Here is a 13914-nt window from a genome sequence, read left to right as displayed (position 1 = left end):
AAAGTGAAATTTCAAATCGGGGAACAAATTGCAGCCAGCTTGCTTTTTATGAAACTTTCAACTACCCAGCTTTGCACTTCAATGACTCAGCATCACATAGCTGTAGAGAACGCTTAAAGGGCAACTGCATAGGTTTTAGAAATCGACGAGCTTAAAGGGGTAGAATATGTGAATTTTGAAAGTAAAACATGTGAACTCCCTTAGGGCTAGCATTTGAATTGACGATGCAATCATCGATTAAAATCACGAAGGCCTTCAAGCTTCTCAGCAGAGCACGGCTCCAACCTGGGGATGCATCATAACATCATCGAAGCTACCGGTAGATTTTCAACACATAAACACTTGCGTTGAAGGGAAAAAAAACAAACGACACCGAAGGCAAAAGCCGCCGATCGTTGTTTAGCAGCATCCAATGAGGTGCGGCAGGGAATGGTTCACTGCAGCGGGAATTCGAAATCTTACCTTCCGTGACTTCCCACCAAGATTCTCCGCGCTCCTACGGTGCAGTGATACCTAAAATTTAATCGTAGTTGGCGTCACTGTTTTAAATCCCAGCACATAGTACTTGGAATCCTTTATCTGCAGCCTATGTGGATTTTAATCCTTAAGCGGCAAGCAGTTCTCATAAAGTAGTCCAGTTGCTCTTTTTAAGAATCACGCCCCCTACTTGGAACCATAAGCTATCTATGGGTGCGGTGTCACGCTGACAACGAGCGATACGAACCCATGAACCTGAGCTGCCAGTACCACTATCAACCTGACTACGCGAGATTCTATTCACCCTGCAATGCCCTTCCATTCATCACTTCTATTCGCCCTGCCCTGGACCAGCGGTGGCCATCGTGTAACCGCAAACTCATTTATCCCACCCACCTACTTGATTTTCTGCTGCCCCCTTGCTACGATTCCATTTTCTTGGAACCTGTAGTCCGTTACCCTTAAGGAACATCGGTCATGTTTTTGTCGCATTAGATGCCCCGCTCAAACCTATTCTCGGTTTCGACCAGAAAAAATCCAGGGGGGGGGGGGGCACTTTTTTGACCTAAAGTGCAGTGAGGCGAAAGCTTTCAGCGCAGTGTTGCTGCTTGTGTCACTGATGTGTGGTTAAGATGTTCCGCTTCGGCTCTAAGAGTGGAACGTGACAGCGCCTTGCAACGCTGCCAGGGAGTCCACAGAACACCATCGCCCATTCGGTTCTACGGCTCGCCTGTCGGTAAATTGGTTTTCGAGGAAAGGAATTGTATGTATCTCGCATATCTCGGTGGACACCAGAACCTCGCCGTAAGGGAAAGGAGGAAGATGGGAGTGAACGAAGACGCCGTATTAGCTAGAAGCGCCTTTGTTCATTCCAAAGCATCGGAGCAATAAAGAAAAAAGAGCTGGCATGGCGGAGTGCTTAGTGTGCTCGTCTCGCACTCCGGAGACCCTGGTTCGATTCCCCAACTCGACCAATTTCCTACTCGGTGTTATGTACGAGGGGGTACCCAAAAGAAACCGGACTAAATTTTTTGACGGGGAAAGCTTCTGTGGTACCGCGTATTGCCACTAGGAGCGCATAGAACGTACATTCCAGAGTCAGTAAGCCGAGTGCCGTCGTTGAAGTAGGTCGGACTAGTTTAGGCAGAGTTGGTGAAATTCTGATTTTTGCTCGGAAAAAGTTAAATGGAAACTCTTGAAATATTAAGAAAGACGTACAAGGACGATGCTATGGGGACAACTCAAGTGTTCCTGAATCGAATCCTGAATCAAAGCAACAATCATGCCAATGGAAAACTTCAAATTCACCTCGCCTCAAGAAAGCTCGTCAGGTGAAACCAAACCTCAAAACAATGCTGATTTGTTTTTTCGACGTGAAAGGAGTCGTACATTGAGAATTTGTTCCGCAGGGACAGACAGTTAGCCAGGCTTTCTACTTGGATGTTTTGAAAAGATTGGGTAACAGTGTGCGGTGGAAGCGGCCAGATTTGTGGCGGTCGGGTGACTGGTTTTTCCATCATGGCAATGCCCCTGCTCGCATAGCCTTGTTTCTACGACAATTTTGGACCATAAATGGCATGACCCCTATTCCTCAACCCTCATACTCTCCCGACCTTCCCCCGTGCACTTTCTTTGTTTCCTAGAATGAAAAAATAGGTGAATGGGAAGCGTTTCGCTGATGTTGCTGAGGTGAAGAAAAAAAACGACGGAGGCACTGTCAAGCATCACAAAAGATGAATTTAAACAATGTTTTGAAAAATAAAATGAAAGATTCGACAAGCGTATCATTGCAAGTGGGGAATACTTTGAAGGAGATTGAAGGTCTGAGCTTAATATATGAACAAATAAGTTCAAACAAAAATAAGTCCGGTTTCTTTTGGGTACCCCATCGTATGTGGTCTGACTAGAAAGGTTATTTAGGGTTATTGGCCTTCATCTTTCTTCTAATGTCATCCATCATGTCCTGTCACTCACCTGTTCCGTGATGGAACTCTCTAGAATGTTCGACAAAATGTCTATGAAACGTCTCGAAACGTCTATTAATCACGGTACTAATAGTTAAGCAGTACTTGCACACTTCGTCATACTAGTTAATGTATGGTTAGTGACAGTTAACGTAACCTTAGCTAGTGCACTATTTAGTGCTATTTAAGGTACAGGCGCAGTGCACAGCCCCCATGCTACTTCTTAACTACTACTAATTAGCAATTAGTCATTTAGTGATTAAGTACATTGATATAATTATGAAATCCCTTTCTATCATGTTCAGATGTTTTTCGATTGCATCCGATTAAGTATCAATTGGCTGCTGACTGGCATATGCCCATATAAGGCACGCATCCGAAACGCGGACACATTTCCTAACACGTCTTGGTCACGACGGTATGAAGCAATAAGGGCTTTCGCCTTAATATTCTCAACCCGCGTTTTTTCAATGACATACTAAACTGAAATCTCGCCCTTAGCGTTAGGCCCACCATTGTCCTTTCTATGGCTTGCTGTGTTGTCCTCAATTTAGACGTGGTAGCGTTTGTTTCACCTATTGGTGACTGCCAGTAAGTTACAATTCAAATACTTTTCTCTTAACAGCCAGCACAAAAGCGATTCGGAAAGAAACAAACAAGAGACGCTAAGAAATGGAGAATAGGCAGGAATACCCCAGCATGAGTCCTAATACACAAATAAAAACAAGCGCACACGGACGAAGGACAAAGGGGAGGGTTGACACTACAAGCGGTACAGGTGGAAAATTGACGGATTAGCAAGACCTATATTGAAAGGGTTTAAAGAGAATTTCATTGGCCTAAAGTCCACACTGAAAGCACGCGTGAGCAAAGCACTCCAATTTTTCGGTATCAGGTTATGGCTTAAGGAAGCACATGTTTGTTGGGTAAACAAATCAAGGTAAAAAAAAAGCCTATTTTGAATTTTACTTCTGGGCATACAGAACTGGTTAAGAAAAGTGACGGTGTCTCGTGTTGACGCCCGGCACTCGTGAAGTCTTGAGTGCATTGCAGCGGAGGCCTTTCCCTTCAATTAAAAAGGCTTTAAAGCCACTGGGTTTCCTGACGCGATAATTTGAACAGCCTGTGGGAAGTTCATTAAGTGGAAAGCCTTTATTGGCTCACCATTCCCTCCGTCTCTCCGTCACACTATAGCTGTCAATCATCCCAATGTCGTCACAGTGGTGTATTACATGATAACCAGAAATCACTGAATTATTTGTACCATAGTATGTTGTAAACGTTATTTAGTACTAGTAATCAGTAATTAGGAATTAGTAACTAATTTGTAATAAGTAATTATACACCAATCACCAGTCAATAATTAGGCATTCATTAGTAAATAGTAACCAGTAATTAATTAGTAATTTCTATTTAATTAGTATTTAGTCATTATTTGTAACTGGATCAGCACATGGTTGGTGGCGTTCGCGATGCTATAGGAGCACAGCGTTGCGCCACCGACGTGTGGCGCTCACATTCCAGCCGACCGAGTCAGACGTCTCCTTCGAGTCTCGCCAGACGGATGCCTCCCAACGTTTCTCCCGTTTCCCGACAACCAAGCGTGCTCCCGCTGCAGAGGGACCAAATCGAAATCGCGAGGGATCAAATCGAAAACCCGATCACCCATTGATTCCCCAAACACCAAGAAAATCAGAGAGAGGAGCATTCAAAGTGGCGCAGAAAGGCTTTCGCCTCGCGCAGTTTAGATGTTCATGTGCCCTCTGAATTTTGCCTAGCTAAGGGCTGGTTCTAGAAACCTGAGGGCGGTGATCAGGATAAGTACAGGAAGGAAAAAAAACTGTGGCAATTCATTGCGCGCAGCGCGTGATGGACAATCTAAAAAAAGTTGGGCGAAGGTTGGACAGAGACATCCCGTGCACAGCACCACAAAAATTGCAAGGTCTATGTGCAAGGGTTAAAAATACAGCAGAGCGTAGGCATAGAGATTAACTTCTATGATCATACTGCGTTACGGGTCACTGTTCGTGGAATATGTGCGTAGCGTCGTCTATGAGGTGCCTCTTTCATACAATAAAGTGTACATCGGTCAAAATAGGCTGTGCTTGAAAGTTCGGAACATGGAGCATAATAACTTGTCACCGCACACCGTTCGTTCAGCCACTGCTGAACATTGTGGAGGATGTAAAAGAGAAAATGAGATGTGCAGCGCACTCTTCAGAAAGACTAAGGTTATTGACGGGCATCGTGATCAGCGCATTAGTGAAATAATGGAAGGGCTTCTTATTGACAAGATTAAAGATCTTTTTTTAGCAAACCTTCGATATTTTTCATGACAAGGAGATAAGTTTTTTAGAAATTCATGATGTATTACTTTTGTGTTTTTTTTCTGTGTTTTCTGTTTTGGCCAGTTTATTCTTTCGTTTCGCAGGGTGTGTTGATTCATGCCCTGCATGCCTTTCGTGCCTTTCGCACATGCGTCATTGTTCCTTCTATGTGTATACATTTTCCCTTTCACAGTAAAACTATGTTGCGAGACAGCGAGAAAAAGCGAAAAAAAAACAGCGATTGTAGTGTCTGCCTTTTTTCTCCTTTGTCCTTCGTCTCTGTACGATAGTTTCTGTTTTCCAAGCTGAACTCCATCCAACAAGCCCAAATTGCCATTCCTTTAACACAAAAGTTGTGTTTTATTACAGTTTCCAGCGTCGGGCTGTCATGGCGCAGGCCACCGAATCTGCACGCGGGTCTACACTGAGCGAACAAGTACTGAATAAACATCCGACGAGAGCTGTTAAAAAAAAAAAAAGAAGGCTCGCAACGACAGCTCGGACCCCTTACCCCTGGTACTACAGGGCCGGCAGAGTCGAGCCGTAGCGCAATTCCATACTCACAATCGAAGAACGCCACCAAAGCAGCCCCGGCAGTATGAAATCAATGCTAGGTCAACGGCGAACAGCCTGCCGGCATCTGCGCATTCATAATCCTGGATACGAGACTACCCGGCCATGAAGAACATTTTAACCACCATAAGGAACTTACATCAAGGACAGCCGAAGGCGGCAGCGTCGAAGAGCGAAAACTCGAAAGGCCCCTACCCGATGAAGACGTCACCCTCCGATTTGAAGAACCCGCAAATAGGATGCGCGAAGATGAGAGCGCCGGCTCAAGAAAGAGCTCGATTTAATGTCAAGGATGACCTCAAGCAACAGCACTGACGAACAAAACCACCATCCCCGAGTCCTCAACATCCATCGTGACTCGTCCATAACCAACGCGAGTTCTTTGAACGAGTCCAATGCGAACGCAGACACGCTGGGACAGTGCGCTAACGTTGGACTAATTGCACAACTCTGCAACGAGAACGATGCTTTTAAAACAGCAGAAGAGGGACAGCACACAACAAGGAGACACGGCACAGAACGAGAAGACACGCTGTTGTGCCGAGGCCGTACAGATCCCGCCCTGCGAACATTCAAGCTGACCGAGTAGACGCCCCTACGGGTCTTCAACTACGGATGTTTTACATGCGAGATAGAGCTAGTGCCAATATACAGTTGTTATGAAGGAATAACCATCCCTGAAGCCGTCGTTGCGACGAATTCTCAGTACAAAGCGGCGCAATCCAACAAGTCCAGAACCTCGGAGCGATGACCGTTTTCGAACACTCAAGCCAACACCACGACAGAAACTCTGCCAAATTAACCGGAGTGATCCAATGAACCCGATGCCTCAAAGCGGGAAACGTTCAAAAGGAGCCAAGCTTTATGGTTTGCACAAACCGTAACAGCTTCCCAGATGGAAGCGACGGGTTATGCCGAAACGGGAACAGCTAAGTATAAGCCCGAGGCCTCGGAGCAAGCAACGTTTTCAGCGAGACACTCGCTCTATTTTGTCACATTGCATTTTAAGGAAGCTGCAACACGATGGAGCCAGCAGCAATACACAGTGTACGCGGTGAAATGAGAGAAGCGCTTCAAATAATTAATAATTAATATTGACAGTTACGTGCGCTTGAGGACAAACCCAGAGTTTGCAAGGGCCGTGTCAGCTTTCATTCTCAGCCAAGCAGCATACTAGGAAACTAAATACTCCTGCTCGCCATCATTCACCCCACTCCCCGTTGGGAACTTAAAACCTCTGAAAATGCCGCAGAACGCTGTCGACGATCGAGAGGAGCGAACACAGGAACCTGAGCCGTCGATATACGTGCTTCAAAAACGTTAATGTTGGAAAGGAATCATTTGGCAAGAGACCAGAGAGAAGGTGCCAAACTGAAATGAGGCAGGAGCATCGGTCTGGGCTGTGCACAACCTCAGAACAAGCATAAATATTGATAACAATGCATTTTATTTCATTTTTTAGCGTCGTGCTTTCATACTCATGCTTCTTCTGAGGAGGTTGAGTAAGCCGGGAACGTCTACTCTCCCTTGCCAAGCCTATCATAATGCATCAAGGCGTTAGGAGCAGTGAGCGAAACTGGCATAAATGTGTTTCATGTATAGCCTAAGAGTCCTTTCAAAGCAGGTCAAAGAATCTGGAGCAAAAATTTTGCAAGACTACATTTGTAGATATGTAAGCTTCAGACCGACGGTCTGCTGTCGTCTTTTACCGAAAGTTGGTTCAAAATGTGTAATCTTCTCATCTACCTTTGTACAGCCTGCTAGAGAAACACACACAATGGAACTCGGATCACGCGCAGAATGCAGCCTTTTCGCAAGTCAAACAGGGCCTTCGGAATGTCGGGATATTTGTTCATTTCAACCAGGCAGCAGTCGTTAACTTGGAGTGGAGTGTGACGCATTGCCGTAGAATATTAGCGCTGTACTATTCCATACGTACGGCAAGGCCATGGGTTTCTGTTCTTGAACCTTAATAAAACCCGAAATTAATTTACCCCAATTTATCCCTACTTGCCTCAGCAGAGTTCTGCAATTTCATTGTAGTTAAAGAAATCATGCTTGCTAATGATCGCCAGCTGTTCTTAAAATTGCAGAGAGGGGACCAATTGACGCCGTCACTGCCACACTTTGTCTCGGTTCTTTTTCGATGCTGTACCTAAAAGTGTCAATATATGGGGCTGCTACAAAAATGAAACGCATTTTAGACGAATATTAATGCACACCGGTCAGGATTGGATAAAAGGAAATGTTTGTGACTGCATTAATCGTTGCAAAGCAGAAACAAGCCGAGGCAGGTCGTACATTCTAGGAGAAAATTTTTGAATAATTGAATATTCTAATGAACTGCTGAGGAAATATTGAAGATAATGGTGATTTATTCTTCTGCGTATCAAAATATATTTTTAAAAGTTTCTTCATCACTCGCACTGAGTAGTTAAAACTCCCTTAAACCAAGAACGGCGAACGTTTTTGACCATGGCCAAAACGTTAATAGAAAAAATTCTAAGCCTTCCGAGGGAAGATAAGTGGATATATTATTTTCATAATGCTTTAATAGAATATAAGAAAAATTTGCACTCATAAACTGTTCCGCTTTGAAGGCTGCTTATATATAAAGAATTCCTGGGGATAGATAAAAATAAAGCACTGGCGCGAACATTGCGCGCACACGCCACAACCTCAAAGGCGGCTGACTCACTCTTTGTATATTAAGGCTCAGCAACGTTTGCCATCAAGCAATATTCATCCTTAATTGCTCATAGTAAAAAGAGTCGTGCTTTTCTAGTCGATGTTTGTTTCTCAAGCGGACAAAAATATTGGTCATAAACAAAAGTTGGTTTGAGGTTAACGCTGTTAAGCGCAGAAGGAAAAGTTTACATTGGGCTCCTTATTCATATCTAATATTTTGAAAGCGACAGAAAGCTGTAATTTCCATACATACAAGTGGATTTCAAAAAATACGAACACACACTTACATTTTTATTTTCTTCCGCTAAAGCGTAGCATATTCTTGAACCAGCACACATCTTCTCGGCCTGCTGTATGAATTGCAAAATAAATAACGCTATGCTTACGCCAATTATGTACACGCAAAAGTAGCTCTTTTTTCCGTACAGGAGGCAAGAACCAACACTTTAATAATATCCTACTATGCGATGTCAGTGAACGTTAAAGAACTCCAGGGGGTCGAAATTTCCGCAGCCCTTCACTACGCCATCTCTCATAGCCTGAGTTGCTTTGGGGCGTTAAATCCCATAAAAAAAACCACACTAATAATAATAATAATAATAATAATAATAATAATAATAATAATAATAATAATAATAATAATAATAATAATAATAGCCCGGTTTATCTTAAACAACTACCAAAGGACCGCTAGTGTTACTAATATGAAAACCAGCTTACCACTACCACTTTTATCGACTCGAAGAAAGCTATCTCGCCTGTCTCTTTTTCATAAAATATACCACCATAACACAACCTTGCACTATCTTTGGGTTCAACCACCGCCATACATTTCAATTCGCCGTGACCACAGCAAGAAGGTACATATTCCACACTCAAATGCGCTTGCATATTCATACTCATTTATTCCTCGGACAAGCAATGACTGGAATAACCAATCATCATCACTAACTAGCATATCTGAAATTGAGAACTTTAAATACGCATTACAATTTTTTTTTCATAGCTGGTGCTCATATTATCATCATGGCTTTCATAGATGGCGTTCATATTCCCATTATAGCTGTTTGTCTATTAGGAACTGTATGCCTTGTTTTATATTTGTTTTCTTTGTCCTATTTTTCTGTATCTATTAACCCCGTTCCTGGTTTCGAAATTTACCGTTCGTAACTTTGCTCTTTTTCACTCTTTTCTGTGCTTACTTTTGTTTTTGTACTGGTTTTACAGAGATTGTGTATAATTTTTACTAATAACTTTTTCTGCACAATATATATGCCTCTGCACCCGCCCCTCCCCTCTATAATGAACGTTTTCACCCTGAGGGCATAATAAATAAATAAATAAATAAACCATGCAAACGTGGCACCGAGTCTCGAGGCCATCAGCTCCAACTGGAGTACAATTTTAGAACTGCCCCGGTCAGGTGTGGAGGTCCCGTGAATTCTCCTGAAGAACAGCGCGAACTTGGACGAGGATTTGTCTTCCGTCAGTCCTCGTTCAAGTTCGCGCTGTTCTTCAGGAGAATGCCATACCAACTCGCCCAAGCAGCCGCTTTAAGGTCCCGTGAAGCTGCGTTCGGAGTGTCGTCCACTGCAAGTAAGCCGCGGACAGGAGGCGTTACGTATTGACTGTTTTCGATTAAGAGGGCTGCGATATGATCAATCGTTTAGCAAGGTTAAATCCCAGACCTTCGTTCCGACGGTACGCAACTGGAGGAAATCTGATCAACAGCACACTACCGCAGTAGTGGATATCCCCGCCTTGAGTGTTTTTTTTTTTTTTTTCAAACATAAGTTGGGAAATAAGCATGTACTTCTGCATTCGTAATTTCAGCCGTACTTTCCATATACTCTGCAAAGCATCCACGGTAAGTGCCGTTCTTCAGGAGCCATGCACTACCGAATGCCTTGTAGCTGAAGTAATAATTAGCAATCTAAATACTGCTTTATTATTCGTCTCTCTGCGACTTCCCTGCATGATCCTCACTACCGGAGTGTTAGGGAGTGTTTGTCGTGCGCCTGTGCCAGCGTTCATTGGTGAACAGACTCTTGGAATACGCAGACCAAATTGTGAAATGTCTGTCTCGGACGCAGGCTGTTGTTGAAAAAGTGCGCAAAGTCATGAACATCTGCCTGAAATCCGGTTGGACACATGAGGAGGCACATTACAGACGTCACACTACCAAGAGTACCATGGGCCCTGTCGACAGCACCTGCCCTAGAGCCAGAGTATTCGCCACTTTGAAGTGTCCTGTGCTCGAAAGTCCAAAAAATTCATTGGATGAACAACAACGTTTTTGCAAATGTAACTGCTGCTTAGCTGCGCAAGGGGACAAAATGGCGCACGACGCAAGACACAAGCGCCGGTAGGAGCTTGTGTCGGTACGCCTGCAGCGGTACGCGGATACTCAGCAGAAGCGCCGATGCGCAAAAATACTGAAGGTGGTAACGTGAATCTAGCTCTCGCCGAAATCCAAAACGTTGCTGTCGGCAATCTGCTGAGCGAAAAATCCGTGTGTTTTCCCAGCCACTTTTTGGGACAAGCAAACGATCGGAAATATTCATAATGGTGGTTCAACAGCGCAAATAGACACAGACCAAGCAGGAGACAAGGCATACAAACCAGCGCTGAACTTGCACCTGACTTTTTATTAGGAAGAACACGTCATAATGTACACACACGAAAAAACAGCGCACATGAGCAATGTCAACAATCTCCTAGAGCTGGTAAAAGCTAAAACCGCTATAGAAGCACGTGTGCATCCGCAGTACCGCTGCCCACTATGTAGCATATTCATTTCTCGACGAGATAATGTGACAGATGGCGTACTCACGCACCCTTTATCTTTCCAGATATTATGAAAGGCTTCAGCTACTTCTCTAGAGCGCTGGTCAGAGAAGTAGCTGACGCCATTCATATTACCCGGAAAGATAAAGGGTGCGTGAGTACGACATCTGTCACATTATCTCGCCGAGAAATGAATATGCTACATAGTGGGCAGCGGTACTGCGGATGCACACGTGCTCTTTAAAGCTGTTTTACCTTTTAACAGCACTAGGAATTTGATGACATTTTGCATTTGCGCTGTTTTTCCGTGTGTGTACATTATGACGTGCTTCTTCCTAATAAAAAATCGAGTGTAAGTTCAGCGCTGGTGTGTGTGTGTCTTGTCTCCTGCTTGGACTGTGTCTGTTTGCGCTCTTGAACCACCATTATGAAGCTACACCAACAAGCCCAATCTGCAGTTCTTCTATAGTTCCAAAATACTCTGCACAAAAAACAAGCGAATACCTTGCGCTTACTTTGAATGAACTTGTAAGTTCCTGAACCCGGCTGGAAAGCGTGAAGAACAATATGTGGCTTCTTAAAATGTGTCCAGCTGTGTGGAAAACATGTATGGGACAACCGCCATCACCAGGTCACATAAACGAAGTTCTACACGCCGTTATTTACAAGGACGACACGTAGCCTTGAGCCCTGATGATCTTCTTCCATATTCATTGTCATCCTGGAAATGTTTTGAGCTATTCAGTTAAAAGAAAATTTTTTTCATCTTGTTTCCTTCTATGCTATAGGTTAAGTTTCAAAAACGAAGATGGAGGTTTTGTTGGTAAATTACATTTGGAAAGTCATGTGACATCCCCGCATAAAGAGGCTTAATAGATCGCTTCGAGGTGGTTTCGTTGATACGTAAAGAGTAATCCAAAATAAAGTGTTCGCGTTATAATATCTAAAATACACTTTCTTCTATTTTCCAGGCGACCCTGAACACGAGAGTAACGGTGGAGATGGGAGGAAGACAAGAGAATAGCTTGTGTAAGGATCGTAAAATGGCGCGATAGTCAAGGAGTAAACATTCGAGCTCCTTCGGCAGGGTTCTGCCACTAGGAAAATGCTAGATTTACGGCAAGAAGCAAATGAAAACCCATGATGCGCCCATGCCATGGATTGTGGCCACATTAAACCCGTTTATAGGCGTCTTTCATTTACTTGATGGACTGATTGCTTATTAAAGGGCTTATCTGAAATTGAAGAAACGGTACCGGATATTTATTTTGCACATTGTAGACCTGGATTTCGCGATCGCCTGACTACAGAATCGATGAGACAGTGACGCTATTGGAGTACCGACAAACGCCCCACTTGGCCTTTCAGATCCGATCCTCTCAACACAAGCTGCTTTTGTTCCCGAAACAAGAACGCGGCAAGAAAAGTAGCCGACCATTGTATTAACTTCATGCAGAATTTGACAACAAGAAATTAAAGACGAACATCAGCGATGTCACTAAATATCTGTTTTCTTCAAGGCAGGGTAACAGCCTGGCCTACTGCAAGCAAGTAACGGTAGCGTTGCATGAAGTCACAACACTAAGGTCAGCCAGTGTTCATTTGTCGTAAGTGCAAGGCTAACATTTCGATTAGCCAGAATAACCGCTGCACAAGTCTACGCTCAAAGTGAGACGTCGCTTCGTTGATGTAAACGGAAACACTGAAGTAAGCAAAAGTTTCTCAGTAGTGTATTTTTTTATTTTTTGCAATAGACATCTGTTGCAACATTTTCAAGCCAAGTCATCAAAATGTACACAACGGCAGCAAGCGGTCTAAATATTTGTAGGCACGTTCCTCGAAAAAAAAACATACAGCGCTCGGTTCGATTCAAATTTTTTAGAGAAGGAAAAACAGCGTGCAAACAAAGCAAGAATTAAGAACACGGTGGCACAACTTGTTCTGCCGCCGTGATCTTCCTGTGTTCGTGCTCTGTCTTCGTCCAGTGTTTCTGCGCTGGTTTTCCTTCTTTAAGATTTAAGCACTCGCCTCGTCTTCGGGAGGTGATGGGTTCGACTCCCGCCGCCTGCCGGGTACCGACCGATTTTCTCAAAATGGGTACAAGCTATACCCCGGCCTGGTGCTTGGCTTCCTAGGGCTGCATTGCTTGGCAAAGGAGTCTGCGCCTTCAAATCCCGTCACTGTGGGAAAGGAGTCAGAGGGACAAAGCGAAAAGACATGCAGAAAAGGGCCACAAGTTGGGCTTCTACCGCACGAGGCGGACTTAGCGTTGCTTGCCGGCGGAACTTATCTCTGATCCGTCAGGGCAACTGTGGTATTCGACCCTTTCCCAAGCATCTCATCCTAGAATAGCCGAACACCAGGCCAAGGGAATTCTTGTAAGTTAACACTGTCAAATTTTTCTTCACATAAACATTCGAGGTCATAACTGTTTAACTTCAAACTCCTTCGATAGAATTTGGGCTACGGAACAGCACCGCTGGAGCACGAGAGGTGAGCAGAAATTTAAGCCTGTTGTTCCGGCAAGTATAACACCTGCCCCTTATCACCTCCCTTCGATCAATTTCAGTTCCTAATATATAATTTGCACCCCTCTGGGTAGTTAGCCTTAGGAAGCGCTTGCAGCGTTCATCTGCTTGTGGTTCAAATACCAGAAAGAAAACGAAACACTCACCTTCAGCACCCCTATTGGTCGCACGTTAAAGTGAAGGAATTCGTCCTTACAAGAAAAAACGAGGCTTGTCGCAAGCTTCAAAGCTTTCCCGTTGTCCCACGGATCTAAACGGACCATGCAATCAGAACTGCAAATATGTTTCGCATAGCATTTCACACTAATGTACTTGGTCAGCGATGTCATCAAATGCGTACGTGTTGGTTCAATGAGGACTTAAGCACGAACAGTAAGCCAGCAAATTATAACTGTCGTTCGAAAATATTTGATTAGAAACCACAGAGCGTGTCTAAAAATACATGCCAGATAAATATTTAAAATAAATGTGGCAAAAACATTGAAAACGCTCGTTTCTCATTACCATTCGAAGACCGCGCGGCAAGCACAGGCGCCTAACTAGCAATTTTTTCTCCTCGTTTGCAGCTCG

The 13914-nt window shown here is 44.0% G+C and overlaps 1 long non-coding RNA gene across 1 annotated transcript in view; it reads right to left on the bottom strand.

Moving 5' to 3' along the window:
• The window catches only part of LOC149361236 (uncharacterized), a 40734-nt gene extending 27152 nt beyond the window's left edge, over positions 1 to 13582 (bottom strand). Inside the window, exons 1-2 of the long non-coding RNA XR_016288384.1 lie at positions 13491 to 13582; positions 8317 to 8379 (exon numbers count right to left, since the gene is read on the bottom strand). This is a non-coding gene — a long non-coding RNA (uncharacterized LOC149361236). The remainder of the gene's footprint in view (positions 1 to 8316; positions 8380 to 13490) is intronic.
• Positions 13583 to 13914: the final 332 nt, after the last annotated feature.

This window comes from Amblyomma mixtum, chromosome 2 (genome assembly GCF_055824585.1).
Source record: "Amblyomma mixtum isolate Tamu chromosome 2, ASM5582458v1, whole genome shotgun sequence".
Lineage (NCBI taxonomy): Eukaryota > Metazoa > Arthropoda > Arachnida > Ixodida > Ixodidae > Amblyomma > Amblyomma mixtum.
The sequence above is the reverse complement of the archived record's forward strand: the minus strand, read 5'-3'. Positions and strand labels throughout refer to the sequence as shown.